Below are 22,116 nucleotides of genomic sequence, written 5' to 3'. Positions count from 1 at the left end.
TGTGGCACAATCTTTAGTAGGAAGGCTGGATGTGGGGGGCGCAGTTAGTACTGAAGTCTGGTGGCGCATAGGCTAGGTACCAATGATGTGCCCTGGGTGGAGCAAAAGATTCTCCTTCAGACTCTGAAGAGGAGTCTTTTGGAGAACATGGTGTAACTGTACCCATTTCTGCCTCCACGCAGTCTGGTGATGAGTCAATGACTGCGATGCCAGGATCATGGTAGACTTACACCTAGAGGGAGGTGGGGGTGCCAGTGCTGGGAAGGAGCCCGGCGTTCCCTGTTCTCTTCTGCTTCCAGTTGCCTTGGCTGGTGGGTGCCCCCTTGCAGTAGTCAGGAACCGGAGAGAAAAGGGGTCCTTCACTGCTTGGAAAGCCTCTGGTATCGAAAGGACTGTCAGACCGCTGGCACCGTGGCAGCTTTTGGCAGTTGGCGGAGGGTTCTGCACTGGACTCAACACCCTAGGCAACGGTGCCATCTCTGGCTCAGGGAGGAAAAGTGGCCCAACACAGGTCTCACTGTAATGGCATCTCCCTGCTTGTCCTTTCTCTGCACTGGTGAGTACCCTCTCTTAGTGCACTGCTTCCTGTGCTTCTTCCTCAGCACTGGAGATTTGAGAATGGTGCCAGGAAGAGCAAGGTGCCAGGGGACCGCTTTGCACGGGTATCAAAATGCTTGGTGCTGATTTGGAGCGGCTCGGCGCCGATGCAGGTCTGAGGATGGCCTTCAGCTGAATGCCCCTGTCTTTTTAGTGCAAGGTCTGAAGTCCCTGCAGATCTGGCAGTTGTCCTCTACGTGGGTTTCCCCCACACTCTTAAAGCAGCTGGCTTGCAGGTCACTCACTGGCATAAGTTTACTGCAGAAGGCACATGACTTGAAACCTGGGAATCAGGGCATGCCCAGCACCTGGGGTGAAGAGTCCCTAGACACAGAGGCTAACTATTCACACTACTATATATACACTAACACTATGTATAAGAACCATGTACACTTACTATAATAAATATGAACAGAGGAGAGTCCAAACAACTGGGGAAGACGCCTTGCCACAGCAAGAAGGATCGTTCCAGCAACCATCACGGACGGTAAGAAGGAATTGAGAGGGTGCCGGGCCAGAGGCGCCCCCTTATACCAGCACATATGCGTGTGATTCCAGAAGGCAGTAGAGACAACCCCAACAAATACCACTAAGGGAAAAATCTCCGGCAACAGTACATGCGCACGCACACACCTAGCATGAAATGGACACGAACAAACACTTGAAGAAGAACCTCACCTCTGTGATGGTTGGGAACCTTTTCTATTTTCCAGAGTGAATTTGTTCCTGGCCAATTTTTACTATTTGTTCTCATGCTAACATTGTCCTACTACCAGAGACTGCTAATTTCCCCATTTACTTAGCTGGAGGTTTCAGGAGCGGGTGTAGCAAAGAAGTGTGGCCTCAGAGATGAGAGCGAGGGAGAGCCACACCCACCTACACGTTTATACATGGAGAACGTGGGTAAGGCCCACCGTCTGATGGAAAGGGGGACTGCATTCATTGTTGACCCACCACCAGCAGAGGCAGCCCTGGATCTAGACAAGCTGGTGAAATGGTGGACTGAGAGTCAACAACAGCAGCAAGCTGCCCAGCTCCAGCAGCAGCAGCAACTGCTACAAACCCCGAGAGCTCAGGAGCAGCAGCTCATATGGGAGCAGGGGGCCGAGCAGCAGTAGCAACAGGGGCAATATGCTCAGCAACTGGCCACTTTACTGGCCAGCCTCTCCAGTCCCACCACTGGAGGTCCGGTAGTGCCAGTGACCCCTTTGATGCCACTCTGCCTCACAAAAGTAGGATCTGAGGACTATGCAGAATCATTCTTAATTATGTTTGAGCATGTCGCCTCGGCCGAAGGCTGGGACCTGACTCAGTGGGCCACTCTGCTGGTCCCTTATCTAACGGGGTGTCCCACGCCGTGTATTGTGCCCTCTCCGATGAGGAGGCACATGATTATCAGGCTGTAAAGGCGGCAATCCTAGACACATTGGGCATTACCCCCAAAACCGTCCAATGCCAGTTTCGGGGAAAAACCTACCCATCAGGGGCTCGAACCCAAATCACGGCCCAGGAACTGAGAGACGCACGCTGGTGGTGGCTGCAACTGGAGCGATGCTCTGCCACAGAGGTAACTGAACAGAACCTTACGGAGCAGTTCCTACATATCCTTCCCCCTCATGGGAGGACATGGGTAATGCGGCATCACCTCACCACCTTGAGCACAATGGTATGCCTTATAGAAGACTTCCTAGCCACGGAGAGTGCCACCCAGGGCTGCCTTCCCCCATAGATGTGTTGTCGTGGCTGGGGGAAGGGGACCTGACCAGCCCCGGAAACCGGGGGCTGGGTTTGGGGGGGAGGTGTATAGCAAAGGGGCGTGGCCTCCCTCATAGACTGACAGCGAGGCAGAGCCAGATGTCCCCTGGTAGGTGGAACCCAGAAAGCCTAGGCCACCATGCCAGAAGCAGAACAGGAAGTATAAGAGGCGGGCTGTGCAGCTGAATTGAGGTGGAACCGCCGAGGGAGACAGATGCTTCCAGCCTGCTGCTGGAGCTGGAACCCATGGAAGACTTCGGCTGTCCCAAGGAGCCTGCCCAGGTACCAGGACTGCCTGACATGCCCAACACTGAAGAGTTGGTGAGACTGCCACTTGCAGTATACCCCAGGGAAACAGAGGAAGCAGCCCAGGGGAACCAGACTACCATCCATCTGTGGAGCCGGCGGAGACATGGTCAGCGTGTTGTGGGTGGATTCTCCACTGAGCCAGTAGGCAGACCACTCTGCCATTGTTAGGGCCCTGGGCTGGGACATGGTGGAGTTGGGTGGGCCCACGTCCTCCCTATCACCCCACTCCTAGGGTGGCAGTACTCCCCCTCCTTAGGCTAGGAGGCCGGCGCTCTTCAGAGCACCATAGATTGTAGTTGGTGCTCACCCCTTGCCTGAGCCCCATAGAGTGTGTTTGGCACTTAACCCCCTGCTGGCGCCCTAGACTGCTTGCTGGATGCTCACTGCCCTATTGGGGCCCTAGACTGCTTCCTGTGGCCCCCACTTTTGCTGAGGGCCTGGGCCCCCCCGAACCAGTCACAGCTACTCTGCCTAAGGGTCAACCTTTGACTGTGTGGGTGCCCCGCCCTGGCAGAGGGCCTGAGCCCCTGAACTATTCACTGCCCTACTCTGCCTATGGGTTGAGGGGGCAGAGACTGCTAATTTCCTCATTTACTTAGCTTGTTGTTGAAGTGGGTGTAGCAAAGGAGCATAGCCTCCCTAAGAGAAGACAGTGAGGGAGAGCCACACACACCTTTACAGTTGGTATACTGCTTTTTTTCATCATAGACTGAAAATCTCTTGTTTTACAGGAAGGAAATTGGTGCTCATTCACAGAACAATACAACAAATTCTTAAACGGACGATTGCAACAATCAGCTTAAAATCTATCGCATAAATGAAGGGAAGTACATGTGAAATCTGTGGACAACCTACATCCTTCAAAAGAAGCTAGCACAAAAATTGGTTTAAAAAACCCCTTTAAACCCTCTGCAGCTCAAAGGTGAGTGGTGTTCTTTGTATGATGTTATCGTCAGCAGTACAGTGCAATGGTTAAAAAAATACAAGGATAGATCTGCTAGGAAACAAGTAATACATGTTTGCTTTCCCTGCCTGAATTTGTATTCCTCTGAAAGACGAGACTCCAGGAAAACTCAGACATAACCCCCCACACTAAAATATTGCCACTGGCGTCTGCTTAAGGACTGATATAATAGGCCAATCATTTTGGGGGCATCATGTCCTTTTTTTAAAAAAGTTCCCACACTCAGATGGCTGTCAATGGTGGTGCCAGTGAACCGTTACTCAAAGCCCCCCAAACACTTTGTAAACTAGAAGCTGGGAGGACAATAGTAAATTTCAGTCCTAGAAAGAGATAGTGTACTGAATGCACAATACCAAGCTTTGTCTGCTTGGGGCTACTGTTGAAGGAGAAGGCTACTTAATCTCCTCATTTGCCCAGGGGATTCTAACTGTTTTAATGTGTCCTTTTTGAGAGCCTGTGAACTGGAGAATATAGGCTGGTAACAACTTTCTTTAGGACTACATCGGCAAAACCAAAAGCTGCCAACACAGAAAGCTAGCACAGTGGTGCTAATGAGCACAAAGAAGACCTTTAACTGTTTTTACAGCTATCATGACTAGGGTTTCATGTCATTCTTTGGTGAAGGAACTAATTCTTTGGCTTGTTTTATAAGAGTCTAGCTTCTGTCCCAGTGTGGAGGATGGCCTCTTCACCCATTTTTTTTTAATAATAATAAAGCCTGATGCATCTTTAATGAACTGTGGGATTTCTGGGTTTTCTCCTTTTAATATACAGTGCAGACAGAAACCTGTATGTTCTTGATGACTTTAAAAAATATATTACACTTTAATTAAGGATTTAGGACTACTACTGGTGAAAGTATGTTAAAAAGGTCAGTATATATTAATACTCAGGGGTAAATTCATATGTAGCAGAGTTATATCACTGTGAACTGGTAAAAATTAGAGAAGAGACTGTTAATGCTTAGTTTGAGGATAAATGAGAGCTGCTGCTTTCTGTATTTCTACAAAAGGATGGATATTTTCAATAATCTGGCATTTTCTCTGTTATGTGTTGTGCAAAGTCTTTTGTAAGCATAAAAAATACAAAATTGTAAATGTGGGGATAGAGATATTAAAACACATGCAATAATACAAATACAGAGTATAGGTCCAATAGTTTGACTGTCATGTTACTGTTAATGGGAACATTTAAATGAGACAATAAAACTCTATTCAAGAAACTTTTCAGAGAAGTGTGGGATTGCTGAACAAGATAAAACTTAACATATGAAAGTACTATGCTATAAGCACAAGACTTTCCTTTACCTAACAAAGTATTTTAATGTACTTAGTCTTACTGGTCATGCATTCTGTAGCATAATTTGGCCATAATGAGCATAAATCATATTTTCTGCTAGGTCACATGATATTCTATCTATAGTGATGGGAATGGAGACTGAACACCCAATATGTGTGTGGCTGTATGTGTGTCCATCCTTCCTTTTCTCCTTATCACTCCCTCTCTCACTCATCCTTCCTGTTTTTCCTCAATTTTTGTATTAAAAAATTCAAATATTAATGCACTGCAACTGCGGCCCAAGTGCTAACGAGAGACCCAGGGCAAGAAGACAGGTTCAAGAGCTGCAGGTTGTGTGCTTTTTCCTGCAGTAGCTAAGGGTAAGCAGCACATTTATCTTTTCATTTTAGCACTTCTTATCAAATACTGTATGAACCATAAATAACAGACTATCAGCTATTCTACAAGCTCCAGCACAGCCGCAGGTCTCAAAGCACACTTGTTGTCTGTTCTCTCTTTGTGAATGCACTCTATGTCAGTCTCATGAGGAATCACACATATTTACTCATTTAACCAAAACAAAAACATGATGATCAGATTACAACCATGAAAAATATATGTTGTGGTTAATCTGGAAGCATTAAATTAAACCTGTTTATAGTACTTTTGGGCCCTCTCTAGCCAAAATGATCTGCCTGGGCTTAACTTATTCTGAAGCATGTTCTGCTGTACAACAAATCTGCTTTCATATCAGCTCGTGCCTCTTGAGAATAGCCATGCAGGTGAGAATTTATGCTGAGAGGTTGGATTTACACCCATGGGTCATGAGCTAGATTCATGACCCAATTTAGTAAAATGCTGATAATGTTTCTTGTTAACATGCTTTGGATGCAGAGTGTTTCAGGAAGGGTAATTTATTTATATGGCTGAGGTTCCTTCTTCTGGGACTCCCTGGTATTTGGCTTGTGGCTACCAATTGGCCTGGTAAAGTTATGAATACCTACATCAATACGGCCCAAGTCTCCTCTCATTTTTAGTGGGGTAAATCATAAGTAGCTTCAGTGAAGACAATGGAGCTACACTGGTATTAGAAGAGAACCAGATTTATAGTATCTAAGTATCAGCATATCTTTTACTATATATCCTTTACCATCTCATATTGACCCATACAAAGTTAAAGGACTCACGTGAGCAAGGTTAGGATGAGTAGAAAAAGGGAAAGGCTGCAGTCGGTATTCTACAGGCTCTAACAAGTGGGTTTTATTTAGACAGAAATAAACCCAGCAGATGCTGAGATCCAGAAGCCAATAGAGCAAATTCAACTCAGTCGTTCTCTAGAGAATTTTTGTTTGGCTAATCCCCTGTATTTCTGTTCAACTAAAATTCCTTTTATTATGGCTCAGCATTCAGAGATTTTCTATGCTGCCAAGTGAACTGATTTGATTTTCCCAAGAAATCATGGCAGCAATTCCATGCAATTCAAAACCCTGGAATTCAACTGCTCTACACTTCCCTTCTTCCCCTGCAGTCCTTACATGGAGGCTCAAGCCAAACCTTCCCTAGTGTTTTATGGAATGTGTATGATAGAGCAGACAAATGGTCCACTCCACTCAGCATATTGAAAGCACCACCTGAGATCAGCAATATATGTTTACCTAAAAAGACAATAATGAATAATGATTTAAGGCCCATTGCTGTTGGAGAGAAAGGATGAACACCCACACACACACAATGGAATACAATACTAATTTACAAAATACCCAGGCTGGCCCAGGGGCCAAACCCTAAGACTCCCCAGGTAAGCCTGAGCTAACAGTGTTGCAGAAAGCTGAGTGGTCAGCCTCTAGAACAAAGGAATATCTAGTATTACCCAAGAGTGACTTCTCCAGCTGGATAGGAAGCAGCACTGATGAGCTCCAAACTTGGCTTAGGGACTAGATCTTTGTTATATCCTTGGGGGCAGCCGGTTTAGGAAGAAATCACTTGAGGCCAGAGAGCAGACAGCTAACAAAACCACCATTTTATTTACAGACACAGAGAGCTCACTCAGCTGTCTGAAGCTGGCTGAGCTAACCCATAATAATCTAACTCAGTTGCCAGAGCAACAAAAACCATGACAACCAAATACACAACATATTCCTCCCCCCCTAATAAGAACATCCCCTAAATAAAACACACACTAGACTAGAGAAGGAGGGTAGACTGCCTCCATTCCCGGCTAAACCCTGGGGATTATTTTGCCCCATAACCGTGGGTTCGCCCTAGCTAAAGATCCAGCCGATGATGAGGCCTTCTGTCTCTAGGTGGATTACAGCAAACTTCTGGTGTTATTGCACCCGAAAGCACTAGGGGCTCAGGGTCCGCAGCACGAACGGGTGAGGAGGTGGTATCAGCTCGTGCTGGGCAAAGGGGTATCTCAGCCGCCGGCAGTAATGGAGGAGAACAGTCAGGAACAGGTGACTCGTGATTCGGTGCCTCACCAGAAGAGGTGAAGTCAGACCCCTCAACTGCAGATGGGTCCTGAGGACTGGCATGACCTGGCAACAGCTGATCTACATGTCGCCGCCAGGTAAGATTCTCTGCAGTCCGGACTGTGTAGGAAACAGGTCCTGTTTGAGTGATGACTGTGGCCGGGACCCATTTAGCTCTGGAAGTATAATTCCGAGCCAAAACTGGCTGTCCCGGGCTAAAGGTTCGGTCTTTTGCTCTGGGTGCCCGTCTGATGACTTGATATTGCTGCTGATGTTGCACAGTTTGTCGGGGTTCAGAAGGTTTCAGCAGATCAAAGCAAGTGTGCAGCTGTCGTCCCAACATTAGAAAGGCTGGGGATGCCTGGGTCGTAGCATGAGGTGTGTTTCTGTAGGAAAGTAAGAAGGTATCCAGACGCTTTTGAATGGAGTGTTGTCCCCTTGCTGATTTCAAAGCGTTTTTCATTGTCTGCACAAATCTTTCAGCTAATCAGTTGGTGGACGGATGATATGGTGCTGACGTGATGTGGTGTATCCCATTTGCCTTCATAAAATTTTGAAACTCCTGAGAAACGAACTGCGGTCCGTTGTCGCTCACAAGTTGTTCTGGCAGACCAAAACGACTAAAGAGTCCTCGTAGTTTTTGGATAGTACTCTCTGCAGAAGTGGACTGCATTATAGAGACTTCTGGCCATTTAGAATGGGCATCTATTGCCACCAAGAACATGCTTCCTTCAAGGGGGCCAGCAAAGTCAACGTGAATATGTTGCCACGGGTTTTCAGACCAGTCCCATGGGTGTAGGGGTGCCCACTGGGGTGCATTCCTCACACCCTGACATGACATACAAGCTTTTGCCTTCTCTTCAATAGCGCTGTCCAATCCAGGCCACCAAAAATAGCTTCGTGCAATTTCCTTCATGCGCACTATTCCACAGTGACCGGAATGTAGCTGTTCTAACATCTGTGATCTCAGTGGTGGTGGAATAATGACACGTCTCCCCCACAACAAACAACCAGATTGGACCGATAACTCCGTCCGCTTGGACATGTAGGGAACAAGGTCGGATGAGACCGGAGAGGTTTGTCGAGATTTTCCATGCATCACCAGGTCCATAACTTGGGACAATACTGGGTCAACGCGAGTTGCCTTCTTTATCTGAGTAGCAGTGATGGGTGTATTCTCTACCTGTTCAAAGTAGAAGATTTCCTTTTGGGCACTATCTTGATGTTTGACCGGCATAGGCAACCTTGAGAGGCCATCTGCATTGCCGTGAAGAGTGGATTTCCAATATTTGATTTCATATGTGTGTGCTGAAAGTAACAATGCCCAACGTTGCATACAACTAGCAGCTAATGGGGGAATGCCTGTGTAGGGTCCAAAAATTGACGTCAGAGGTCGATGGTCTGTAAGAAGAGTAAACTTTCGCCCAAACAGGTACTGATAAAACTTCCGAATTCCAAAAACAATCCCTAATGCCTCACGTTCGATTTGGGCGTAATTAGTTTCTGCTTTGCTTAGAGTGCGTGAAGCAAAAGCAATAGGTCTCTCTTCTCCCGAAGGCATAATGTGTGACACAACTGCTCCCACTCCATAAGGGGAAGCATCGCAGGCCAATTGCAGGGGTAAGGATGGATCAAAGTGCGTTAGAACTTCAGAATTTAACAATGCATCCTTAGCTTTGTTAAATGCAACATCACAGGCTTCAGTCCACTTCCAGGCCTTGTTCTGCCCAAGGAGCTCGTGAAGTGGTTTTAGCAGTGTGGCTAACTGTGAGATGAACTTTCCATAATAGTTCAGTAGTCCTAGAAACGAGCGCAGCTGGCTTACATTTCGTGGTTGGGGAGCCTCCACAATAGCTTTAACTTTTGCAGGGGCCTTATGAAGACCTGCAGAATCGATGATGTGTCCCAAATATTCAACAGAGGGCTTGAAGAATTCACACTTGTCTTTGCGAACTCGTAGGCCATACTCTTCCAATCTTTGTAGGGTAGCCTCTAAATTCTTTAAGTGATGCTCTTCATTTCTTCCAGTGACCAGGATATCATCCAGATAGCACTGAACTCCTGGCAAGCCACACAAGATCTGGTCCATAGCTCTCTGGAACAGGGCAGGAGCCAATGTTATTCCGAAGGGTAGGCGACAGTATCAATAAAGCCCCTTATGAGTCACAATAGTCAACAGCTCTTGGGACTTGTCATTGACATGCATCTGTAAATATGCTTGACTCAGATCAATCTTACTGAACTTTTGTCCCCCAGCCAGGCCTGCGAAGAGGTCATCGATGCGGGGAAGCGGATATTGCTCTGCACACAACACTGGGTTGACAGTGACTTTAAAATCACCGCAAATCCGGAGAGAGCCATCTTTCTTCACTATTGGAACGATAGGAGTGGCCCATGAGCTATGGGTAACTGGTATTAGGACTCCATTGGTGACCAGGCGCTCCAGGTCTGCTTCAACCTTTGGCCTGATGGCATATGGCACAGTTCGGGCTTTCAGATATTTTGGTGGACTGCCAGGTTTAATGTTCAATGTCACAGTGATTCCCTTCATACTTCCCAAATCATCTCCAAAAACAGCAGCATGTTTCCTTAGTATAGGGGTTAGACTGGTTTCTTCTTTAGTCATCCGGTGCACTTCTGCCCAGTTCAGTTGAATCTTCCCAAGCCAAGACCGACCCATTAAGGCTGGGTAGTTACCTCTCACCACAAACAGTGGCAATCTAGCCACCTGTCCATTGAGCTCCACCTTAACATCAATAGTGCCCACCATGGGCACAGCTTCTCCCGTATACGTCTTCAGAACAGTTTTTGTTGCCTTAAGCGGAAGATGCTGTAGCTTTTCTTTATACACAGTCTCAGAGACCAGCGAGACAGCTGCACTGGTGTCCAGTTCCATGCGTATAGGTTTGCCCTCCAATAAGGGGGTTACCCAGTAGTCATGTGAGCCCGCTGCCAAAGACAAAACATGCAGTGGCACTTCCTCTTGCGATGAGGTGTCTCCTTGATCATCCTGGGTCTGCGCTAGGATATGCAAGATTCCTCTTTTTTGTCGGCCAGACCACAGGCCTCTTTTTCTTTTGTTTACAGGCACACTCAATGTGTCCCTTTTTGCCACAGTGTTGACACACCAGGTCCTTACACCAGCATTCTGATGCCTGGTGACCCGGCTTACCACAGCGGTAACATTCTTGACTCTGCACACTTTTGTGGGTCGGTTCTTGTGACACTTTTTGCACCCTAGGGGATGCACCGATGTATTGCGCCTCCCTTGTAGCCACTTCCATGGAGAGAGCAATATCAACAGCCTTCTGTAAGGTAAGCTGAGCCTCTGTCAGTAGGCGCTTCTGTATAGCTTCACTGTAGAGGCCACACACTAACCTGTCACGCAGGGCATCATTTAACATTTCTTTAAATTCACAGTGTTCTGCTAGCTTTTTTAAAATGGCTACAAATTGTACAACTGTTTCATCTTCCTTTTGGTCTCTTTTGTGGAACCTATATCTTTCAGCAATTACCAGTGGTTTTGGGGAAAAATGGGACCCCAGGATTTCCACAATGTCACTGTAAGATTTAGTTGCTGGCTTAATAGGGTGTAGTAAGCTGCGTAGCAGGGAGTAGGTTTTAGCCCCTACAACACTTAAGAATATTGGCACCTTCTTCGCTTCTGTAATGTCATTTGCAATAAAAAAAAGCTCAAAACGCTCAGTATACACATGCCATTGCTCTATATTCTCATCAAAAGGTTCCAGTGGCCTGCTCAGAGTAGCCATGATTTTAGTTTCACTTTCACAGTCAGTGCAAACAAGCAGCTTTTTTGTTTGTTTGTTCTTTACCTTGACTTCTACTTCCTTCTATTACTGGAGCAGCACCGGAATCCCATCCTCGTCGCCACTTGTTATATTCTTGGGGGCAGCCGGTTTAGGAAGAAATCACTTGAGGCCAGAGAGCAGACAGCTAACAAAACCACCATTTTATTTACAGACACAGAGAGCTCACTCAGCTGTCTGAAGCTGGCTGAGCTAACCCATAATAATCTAACTCAGTTGCCATAGCAACAAAAACCATGACAACCAAATACACAACAATCTTGTTCCTCAATCAAGTCTGCTTTGTGATGCTTGGGGGTTGCAAAGCAGACAAAATGGAGCAAATGAACAGCTGAAGATTCACTTGGGTAAGAAAATCCTCAAATGGCAAAGGTCTGGTATAGCCAGTCTTATGCCATCTGAACTTGCAGCCCCCATATAGCAGGTGTGTCATGTGCTTGGTGGAGGGGAAGTGCATGTGGCTGGAGGACGCTTGTGCTCCCTTTCTGCCAGAATGGCCCTTTGGAGGCCATGGCAGCTAGGAATAAATTGGCCCTGAGACTACTCTAAATTATACTGGGTTTAAATATCCCAGGCTCACATGGCATAAAGGGTGTATGCAGCCACCTTTGTTCCTCTTGCTTAGATTTTGTACTGAACATTGCTCAGTTGGACTGAAGGATCAGACTCCATGTCTTCTCAGTCAGAAAGATGGCCAGACATAGAGCCTAATATATGTGGGGTATTAAAGCAGGAGAGAAAACTCCAAGTGTGGAAAGTGGAATCTGTTCTTTTGGTTTGAAGAGGGAAATTCATCTACGTTTACAACATAATTTATGCCATAAAAATAGTTACTTGGCCTCAGACAGCTGGTTTGGGATCCTCATGAATCAGGCAAGAAAGTGGGGAAGTGGAGATAGGAAGATTCACTATGTGAAATCTCCCTCCCCATTTGGCTCTCTCGAGCCCAAATCTGTGCATCAGAACAGAAAGGCTTCAGTGGCTTGGCTGCACGTGAAGCCAAATTCTGCAACCTACTCTGACTTCTGTGGATGGAGAGAGCCCCTTGGTAGTTATAAATTACAGAGATCCCTGCACTAATGTAAACATAGCTACATTCACACATCTGTGTCCTATTAAATGAACAGTGGTTGCCAAAACAAGTATTATCATTTCCACCAATAAATAAATAATATTCTTAGGGCTAGTCACAAGCAAACTTCGCTTTACTGACATGGTTAACCCTGCCTCCACAGATTAGTGCTAGGGCTCCAATCCCGTGGGCAACATGAGCTTTGTGTGTAAAGCAAGAGCTGTTCAGTACTGCAGTAATACAAAATACATAATTTCTGGAAACTTTACAACTCCAGTGGAACTTCACTAATTCAGAATGAGTGAGAGCCCCATTGTGAATTATTCAGTTTTGTCAATTAGGGAATTCGTTGCAAGTCCTCCCATTCAGTATCTTTGTGGATGGATCCAGGGAAGGAATCCACCTTCTTTCTCCTCCAGCATTGTTCCCCCCTCCCCTCAGAAGCTGTGATGCAGCTGTGGAACCATTTCACATACAGTAATACAGCCATGAAACAGTAGTAGCCAACCATATACCCCCTGCACACCACCTGCTTTCATGGGAGAAGTATCATTCTAGCAGCATGTTTTACAGCAGATTTATAAATCATACTACAATACGGTATATGTCCTAGAACCCTATGAATTATTATCAGACTGAACTGAAACTAAACTACACATCTCAAATTACATGAAGATTGCCTTTTTATGCAGAAACATTGATTTTATATTGTTTAATGATGAGCAAATCCTGTCCCCTCATTGGTAGGTGTGGAGGGCCCCCTGGTGGTGGAAGTGGTGCAGCGAGCAGTGCGTGACTAGAGGGCAGCTTCTCCACTGTGGATCTCAGCTCCATGGCTGTTCTCTATGCACCATCAAACAGAGGGTTGAGAGGGAAGGCTGTGGGGAAGCTAGTATTATGGCTGCCTGTGCTATACCTGCTCTGTAGCTAAACAGTAATTCACTCTCTAGTTCTGTCAAACTGACATCTTTTACAAGCACTGAGAATTCACAGTTTTCTTTTCTAATGTAAAAGAAAAGGTGTAAAGTAATAAAATGGATAACGTCTATCTTCCTTCCTCTCCCATCTCTCCAGGGTGTTAAGGCACACTATATGGTACTCTTTAGCTTTAAAGGTTTATTGCCTCACTCTGTAAATATGATTTTGTTTAAATTTCACTAACAGATCCTGTATTTTGTCTGCATTCCCCTCCTCATGGAGGGCTTACTAAAAGGCATTTTTTTTGCCAAATCAAAAGCTTTCCTCTTTAGAATTAGCCTGCTCCTCCTGACTGATTCCTTTCAGTGGTATCACAATCCAGTATTTTTGAACAATGATGGGAGAAGGAATAGAGGGAAATCAATGGAAACATGAATGATGGGAACCAGGGAAACTTACAGTGGTGTCATTATCTTTAAATTACCTGGAGCTGTATTTAAGAAAGCATAGTAACTTGTATGTTGTGATCTCTTTAGATAGATACCTCCAGGTAACTTGAAAATTACTAAAACTAGTCAATAAGACATTTAAAAAACAGTGTGTGAATGTGTATACACACATGTGTGCCCTCAAGTACCCAAATCTTTGCCATATGCAGCTAGTTATTTTCTTGTAGTAGACAGTCAGAAGTGGTTCTAGTCGGGAGGGATCTGAATTCAGACCATTGCAGACCAATTCAGAAAGAGAACTCCATGTATAGAAAGAGGTATTTGTGACAGAAGTGAATGGACATGTAAAGGATAGCATATTTGGCAGAGCAGATGGGATGAGGGAGCAGCATGAAAACAAATAGGGGGAGATAAGTAGGGAGGGGCAAAGTTATGCAAGGACAAGCTCTGGATGCAGTGTACGTTGAGGAAGCCAGTGGAAGGACGCAAAAGGGGTGGGTGGGGCAGTCAAATGTGAGATTCAAGGCAACAAAGCCATAATTCTGCTGATGGCCAAAAAGACATATTTTTCTCCCCTCATGGAGAGTGTTCACCTGCTAGCACGTTTCCTTAGACAGTATCAATATATTAAGAAGAAGGTAATATGCAGAAAATAAGTATATTTTGCAGTTTAAAAAAATTAGGAAAACTATACTGTGTGAATACTAAACAGTTTGATACACTGAATCTGTTAAATACAGTACTCATTATATGCTGATTGAATTTACAGTCCTCAGTGGGATCAATTTGCTTATTACAGATGCCCTTTCCCCCCCCCCCCGGGTTATTCAAACCTGATTTACGCAAATCCGCACTTACAGAAAAAGTTTTGTAATCTAGAAATAGGAGGTGGGTTTTTGGGGGGTTTTTGTTTGGGGGGGGTTGGTGTAGTGGTTGGGTATACATTATATGTATACGGAACAGAATGCTTGCATAAGTCAGGGAGTGTCTGTATAACTTTTGTAGAAACAAGTATACACAATAGCAAAAGCTATGCAATCACTCCTCACAACCATCTGTCTTCATTTTCTTGTAGCTTTCTGAAGCATTTGTCTTTTGGCAGAGTTAGAACAGTGGTGATTTTACCCTCCCTAAACGTTCAATCTATTTAGCATTTGCGAGTTATTGGAGAGTGTGGAAATTAATTGGCGCGTAAGGGGCACTTTTTGAGTTGGCTACAACTCAAAATGCTGGACAAAAAAACCCGCATACACGTCTATTTGGTACTAAGAGGAGCACAAGCTGCCTAGTAAAAAGGTGTAATAAAAGTGCTGTTTCTGAGGCCTGGTCTACACTATGAATTTAGGATTGTATAACTATGTCACTCAGGAGTGTGAAAAATCCAAATCCTTGAGCGACACAGTTAAACTGACATATCCCTTGGTGAAGACGGTGCATGGTTGCCAGGAGAATTCTCCCGTTGACCTGGTTACTGTCTCTAGGGGAGGTGGAGTATCTATTCTGATGAGAGAAGCCCTCCTGTTGATACAGGCAGTGACTTCCATGAAGCGCTACAGCAGCAGTGCTATAGCATTTTAAGTGTAGACCAGCCTTTAGTACTTCTGACCTGGTGCACATGGAGACATTCTGTCAGTCTCTTCCATAGCCAGGCAAAACACTTCCAGCCACCAGTACTTAACTGACACAATGGCACGCATAAGGCTTCTCTGTATACTTCCGGTTGTAAATGCTGAAATGGAACACTGAAAGTACAGACAAGTCAAGAAAGCTAAGATAGCTGAAAGTCACACGGCAGGGTTAAATCACCATGGGAAGAGGAAGGGTGAATTTGTGGCTAAGGCAATGGTTTCCCAATGTTTGGGTTTGAAGTCCCCCGCTCCCATTGCGATGGAGCTGTGCCCACCCTCCACCTTGGCCTTTCACACTGTGGCATGGTTGCTTCATCTCACCTATGTTTTGTCCATCCTTTTCCTCTGTCACATCTTTATGAAAGAGAGGTCACCTCCCTACTAAAGGTAGAGGTATAGGCTAGCCACAGGTCTTATGGGAAGGGCCCTGCCTTGGGAGTCAGATCACTGGGTTGTAGGCCCAGTTCTGCCATGTGACTTTAGGCAGGTCATTTCACTTCTTGGGACCTCTATTTCCCCTCCCACTTTTTGTCTATTTAGTTTGTCAGATCTTTGGGCCAGGGCGTTTGTACAGTGCCTAACGCAATGGGGTTCTGATCTCGGTTAGGGTCTTTAGGCACTAGTTTAATACCAATAATAATAATTAAAGTGTAGTAACAGGATTCCAGGCTGTGCCTCAGCTCTTCCTTTATGAGCGTGGGCAAGTCACTGAGGCCAAAGGTGTTTGTTTTCTTTCTTTTTAATGTAAATACATGGGCCTGATTCTCCTCTCCTAGTTACTCTTGATTTACACTGATGTCAATCAGATGAAAATCAGAGCCCTTAAATATAACAATCATAAGATGCTTTTTTGGCTAAAGTCCAAAGCTGTATTAGTTTTATTTGGCAAAGTCTAATAATACCATCATTAATCATTTTATGTTTTAATAACCTACTCCCAATGAAATAAGTGATTAATCTTCTTAATATCTGGCCTGTCTATTGGCTTGTATTTTCTTTGTCTTCTTTAATATGGTTGGCAAGTGTAATTTGTGAGCGTGTGTGTTTATGCATCACATTTGCTCGTCAGGTTCATATATATCTGGCATCTTAGAGATAAGGATGTATTGTATAATGTGTACACTTGAAATTTATTTATTTGTGCATATGCAGTATCAATACACACTTTTTAGGCACTAGATCATGCTATTTAGGCACAGTCCAGGATAAGGGCTGGTGAGACAATGTTACATCACCCTAAGGTGAGCACTGGAAGATATTCAGCTTTAGGGTGGCAGAACACTTCTCTGAGCCTCCCAAACAAGGGGAAAGGAATACTTGCTATAACAACCCTCAATTGGGTGCAGCTTATTTCCCTTGAACACCCATGCTGTGGGGTAGTGGGGAGGTGAGACCATGGTTCCATCTCCTCCCTGCCCACTTTAGAGCACTGTGCAATGCTCAGAGACTAGGGAAAGGGCAGTCTCTGCACACATTTCCTCAGACCTTTGCTCCCTCCTTCCACGTGCACTGATGTCAGCACCAGAGAGTATCTGCCTTAAAAAAGTGAAAATTCTAACACATCGTTTGCAATTGCAACCAGTGAGGGCTGTATTTAGCAAATAAATAAAAACACGTTTGTGATCATCCACTGATAGACCAAAGACTTTGAAGGCTTTGTGATTCTTTAAATGGCAGGCTGTAGTGTTTTTTAAATGCCATATACTCTCCTTTCCTCTGACAGCAAAAGATCTGGTAACATTTGTGTGGATTAATGAAAACAGATGTTTGTACAGTATGTGCACCAGGTATTATGACTATGTCTACATACAAGGTTATGAAATAAAAGGAATTGTGCTACATCATATGCTGTTTTCTAGGTCTCCACTAGAGGGAGATCACTAGAAAGCAGAATAAACATTCTTTCAATGTCTAAAAAACAAGTGTAGGACAATGATCACATTTCTGTTTAAGCAGGCCTCTTTGGATGACTTTGTGTTTAAGGAATCATAATCAAACCAAAAGCTGCCTATACTTGTTTTCCAAAGAGTTCACAACAATATATTTACGCAAAGGAAACTCCTGCAAATTATTATTATTTTTCGTAGACTAAAGTTTTTTTCATATTTGAAACTGTAAGCAGATTTCTCGTTTTTGAGCTGCTTTTTATTAAGACTCGTTGGTTTGGTAATTATTTGTTTATATCCTCTTTTTGGATAAAAATAATAAAACTTCAATTTATGTTCATTAAAAATGTAAGAAATACAGTATCACACGTTGATATTTTGCCCTTCTCTTAAGGAAATACTTTAAAATGTCAAATGTTCTACATTTATTGGTTTCAGCCTGTCTTGATTATCAGTGCCTAGAGAGAGAGGGTAGTTGCTCATATAAATAGGGAGAAACCATTTAAATCATATTAGGCTTTAGAATGTAGAATTATTTGTAAGAATGCAAAATTATAAGTGTAACTCTTTTCAGTTTGTATATTTAATAAAAAAGAGACAATGAAACAAGTCTGGGAGCATGCCTTGTCCCAGCACTCACTCCTTCCACTAATTCATGTATTTTAGTTATTTGCTTAGGCATATATTCTTCTATTGATGTGCCCTCATGACTCCCATTAAGAGGATAATATATCCCTATACTTTACCGTGGGTCCAAATTTCTAACATTCTCAGGAGCCATCCTTACTCTCACTTGAGGAAGGAGATCAGGATCAGTGTAACTCTGCTCCTTTTGTGTTGAAGTACCATATATATAGTGAGCTTCATTCTACATAGTTTTGCCCATTGAGTAGTCATTTATACCTGTGCAAAGTGAGGGTAAAATATTGCCTAATCAAAATGGCAGCATTCTTCACACCTAGACAAAGTGGGTAAGTGACTATACCAGGGGCAAAGACCAGTATACATACAATATTTAAATATGTTTTTTTATGTTTTTTGTGTGTGCACAAAAATCAGATGGAGTACATGACAGGTGAGCGTGGTACAAAAGGTTTTATTGTCATGAAATTTGGAATATTCACATTATTCACAAACACACTATACTGGTCAGCTCAAAGAAGAGCTGATATAACCTTAATAATATATGATATCAGCAAGTTTCTATCTATGTCGCATATGTTGTAGAAAAATGATTTTAGGAATGCCTGAGTTCCATATTGCCCTGCTTATAAATCCAGATGCTTCACGTAGAAAGTCTGTCACCAATCTTGCCCTTCCTGTGTCTAAATCGGGTGTAATTTTAGGGGGAAATTGCATTTTTGGGGAAAAGAGGAAGGCTTTCTCTACCAGGAAAATTTTCAAATAACTGTACAGGCAGCTAAGATTTTACAATGCAGTTAGGATGCGTAAGAGCTGCTATAGCAGATCAGACTTGAGCTCAGTCGAGTGTAGTACCCTTTCTCAGACTGTGGCCAGCACCAGATGCTTCAGAGGAAGATTGAGGAAACTTTGTATTAGTAAAACCTTGCACTATGGCACTAAAAATAGTAGTGTAAGCATTCCTGCTTGGGCTGAAGGTCAGGATCTGAGACCCACCCCTCTTGCTGGGTTTCAGAGCCTGAGCTCCAGCCCAAGTGGAAACATCTAAACTACTATTTTTAGTGCCATAGTGCAAGGCTCATGAGTCCGAGTCTGTAGCTGTGGATTCTCATACTTGCTGTCTTAAGGCATAGGTGCTGAAACTAGAGGTACTGGGGGTGCTACCGCACCCCCTGGCTTGAAGTGGTTTCTATCATATACAAGGTTTACAGTTTGGTTCAATGGCTCTCAGCACCCCCACTGTACACATTTTTCCAGTATCCCTGCCTTGATGGTTTTGTTTGCTGGGTTTTTTTGCAGTGTAGACATACCCAAAGGGTTCTCTCAAAGCCATGTCTCTAAGAGGCCAACATGATTTAAAAATGAAGGGTTGAATTGTGGCACCATTGGCAAAATACCCATTGACTTCAATGGGGCCAGGATTTTGCATAATATTTCTAATTTTCCAGAGAAGGATGAGCAGTAAAAGCAGTACATTTTTCAAATGTTTTGATGTCTTTTCTTCCTTATGTAAATATAAAATATTCAGAGTCACTATTTTGTCATGAAAGGATAGGCAGCACATTTAACGTTCACAGTGATATGAACTGTGTATTCACAAAATGTTATCATCTGACCTGAGAATACTTTACATATGACTCAAAATGACAGGGATTAGCAATATAGCATGTAGAAGTCTCTTATTTTTGCCACTGAGGTACAGTGCAGGCAGCAGTACTGAGAACTTCTTATATACTTTGTCCTGTGAATGACCTCAACTTTGATGTACCACAAAATTAATTCAGCATATCATCCTGCTTCTTGGCCTCCCTTTAATAGAGACTGTCATTCCTGCCAGATTATCCCATATAAAGTGATTTGATAATATGAACTGATTTCCAAAATGAATTAACCAAGACGCAAACTCTTTCCATAATTAAGTTGGCATTTGAATCTGAACTGCAGCTCCAGAAGTATTACAGTGCTTTTATCCAATAAGCTACTTGGCCCTTAACACATTAATATTTTTTCTTATTAAAGATGTAATCCTATTTTAATCTTTCTAACTATACAGAGCATATCACATGAAGATGAGAACATTCTAAACAGCCAGTAATAAGGTGATGTCTTTGTTCCCACAAGAGAGAGAGCTAACACCTGTACAACTTTTAAACCACAACACTGAGTCACTTGGCATGAGATTAAAAAGGATGATACTGTTTTGGATTTCTATCCACTTATGTTCTGCCAAAACACTTACACTATATTTTTTTCAAATATGTCATGTTGATTACCATTTCTAAAGAGGATTGCTTTTCCATAGGTGAAAGATAGTGCTCATAGTCTGTTAAGAAATTAACACTTTCACCTGTTGTTATAATCCCATAAATGTTACTAGAACACACCGAACAGTTTGTGAGTTCCAGTAACTAAAATCTAAATGTGCAACCTGATTGTGTGTTCTACTCTACACTAGTCTTCAGTTATTTACAGTTAATATGAAAATTGAGTTTTTAAATGATTTATTACTTTTTGTGGACTTCCTCAAGCATTCCATACATGCAGATGTTGTAGTATACAATAGCCAGGTTAAAGTTGATAGGTTCCCTATATGTGGTTTGTGAGACTATCCAACATTCTTTGAAAGTTTGAAAGGATCTGAAAGTTTAAAAAGATCAACATTATTATATATATAACACCTAAGATGTACTACGTGTTTTATGGAATAAACGAAATTATGGTCCCTGCCATAAGGAATTTATAATCCAATTTTAGACATGAGCACAAACAGCAATAGGAGGGAGGAGGAAAAAAAGGGAAAGGGACAACAAGCATTACAAAAATGTTCCCATGCATTTACTTTGCCTTAAAATGTTTTGCTTACTGTTTTGAGCAGCCTGGTTGTGTCATTTACTTTACCTTATAAAAGTTCAACACATTGAAATGTGTTAACATAAGTATCTCCAGAAAATTAATATTCTCAATAAAGGCCCAAATCTAAGAAGTGCTGAACACATACAAATAAAAGTGTGGCTATGATTGATGAACCCTTTGGGCAGATGTGGGCCCAGTTATGGGTTGATTCTGGTCTTTTCATCACAGTTATCTGAAATGTGATTGCGTATATGTGTGCGGGGGGGGGGGGGGGCGGCGTCTTGTCTGGCTTCAGTGCAAAGCCAGGTGAAACACCATCATTTTGACTTTTTATGTCAACATAAATTTCAGAGAAAATTCAGGGAGAAGCAAAAGCACACAATGGTAAAGGCCTCACAAACTCCCAGGAAACCAAAACTACTGAGTCTTGCACAGTTCTATTAACTAAAAACTAGCCTTCCTTCCTTCTGGATTATATTAATATTACGAGCCTGGTCCTGAACACATGGCTATCAATGGGAGTATTGCCACTGGCATCAAATGGGGCAGGGTCGAGCCTTAGGTCATTGGAAGATGGAACAAGGATTAGGAGAAAGTGACTTCTGTCTCCTCCTCTTGAATGTATTCTTGATGGGAAATATTTTCACACAGCCTGACATTATCTTTAAATTCCATCTGGTATGTTGTTTTAGGACCATTTTATAAAACAAGGATAGTTTATTGGTCTAAGACAGTGTAAACGAAAAGCAATTATAGAACACCTCTATCTCAGGGAAAATCTGACACATCTATTCGGCCTCAAAGAAATATGTTAGGAATTTCATATAGGTTGAATTAAATGCTACAATTAACATTTCTATTTTTTTTCCTTCAGTCCAAGTTCTTGTGATTTTTGATCAGTTCACAGTTCTTATTACTCTCTGTCACTTATGTAAGTAACTCTACTCACAATAAAGAATTTATTAGGTAAATTTTGCCACTTTTAGTGAATTGACCACAATCAGTTTGTAAAATTGTGAATTTTATTCATTATTCAAGATTTACTGAATACAGTTAGTGAATGTACTAGTTTGTTCTCTAGCTTATTGCTGTGAGTATTCAATATGCAAATTCAAAGGGTGAAATCCTGTCTCAATTGAATTCAAAAGTAAAACTCCCATTGACTTCAGTAGGGGGAGGATTTTACCCAAACGGAAGCTCCAGACACAAACTGGGAACATGGTGAATGCCCATAGGAGAAAATTAGAGAGAGGTTTAGGGTTGAGTGCTGGCTGAAAGAGGCTTGGAGCTGTGAGCAAAAACACTGTCCCCTGTTGTTTGATTCCTCCTGTGTTCAGGGAAATGGGACTTTGTAAATTCTTTGGAAATATACACAATTACATCAGTAAAATACCTGGCTTTCACCTTCTTCTTCTCCTAACTGGAACAACCTACAAGACCCCACATTTTGGCCACTGCTCAGGTCAA

General features: G+C 43.2%; 1 long non-coding RNA gene across 1 annotated transcript in view; it reads left to right on the top strand.

Annotated features, from left to right (window-relative positions):
* The first annotated feature begins 305 nt into the window (after nt 1–305).
* The window catches only part of LOC123361906, a 126,589-nt gene continuing 104,778 nt past the window's right edge, over nt 306–22,116 (top strand). Inside the window, exons 1-2 of the long non-coding RNA XR_006576273.1 lie at nt 306–556; nt 3,393–3,583. This is a non-coding gene — a long non-coding RNA (uncharacterized LOC123361906). The remainder of the gene's footprint in view (nt 557–3,392; nt 3,584–22,116) is intronic.

Source organism: Mauremys mutica, chromosome 1 (assembly GCF_020497125.1).
Source record: "Mauremys mutica isolate MM-2020 ecotype Southern chromosome 1, ASM2049712v1, whole genome shotgun sequence".
Lineage (NCBI taxonomy): Eukaryota > Metazoa > Chordata > Testudines > Geoemydidae > Mauremys > Mauremys mutica.
Note: the sequence above shows the minus strand (reverse complement) of the source record. Positions and strands in the feature narration are given on the sequence as shown.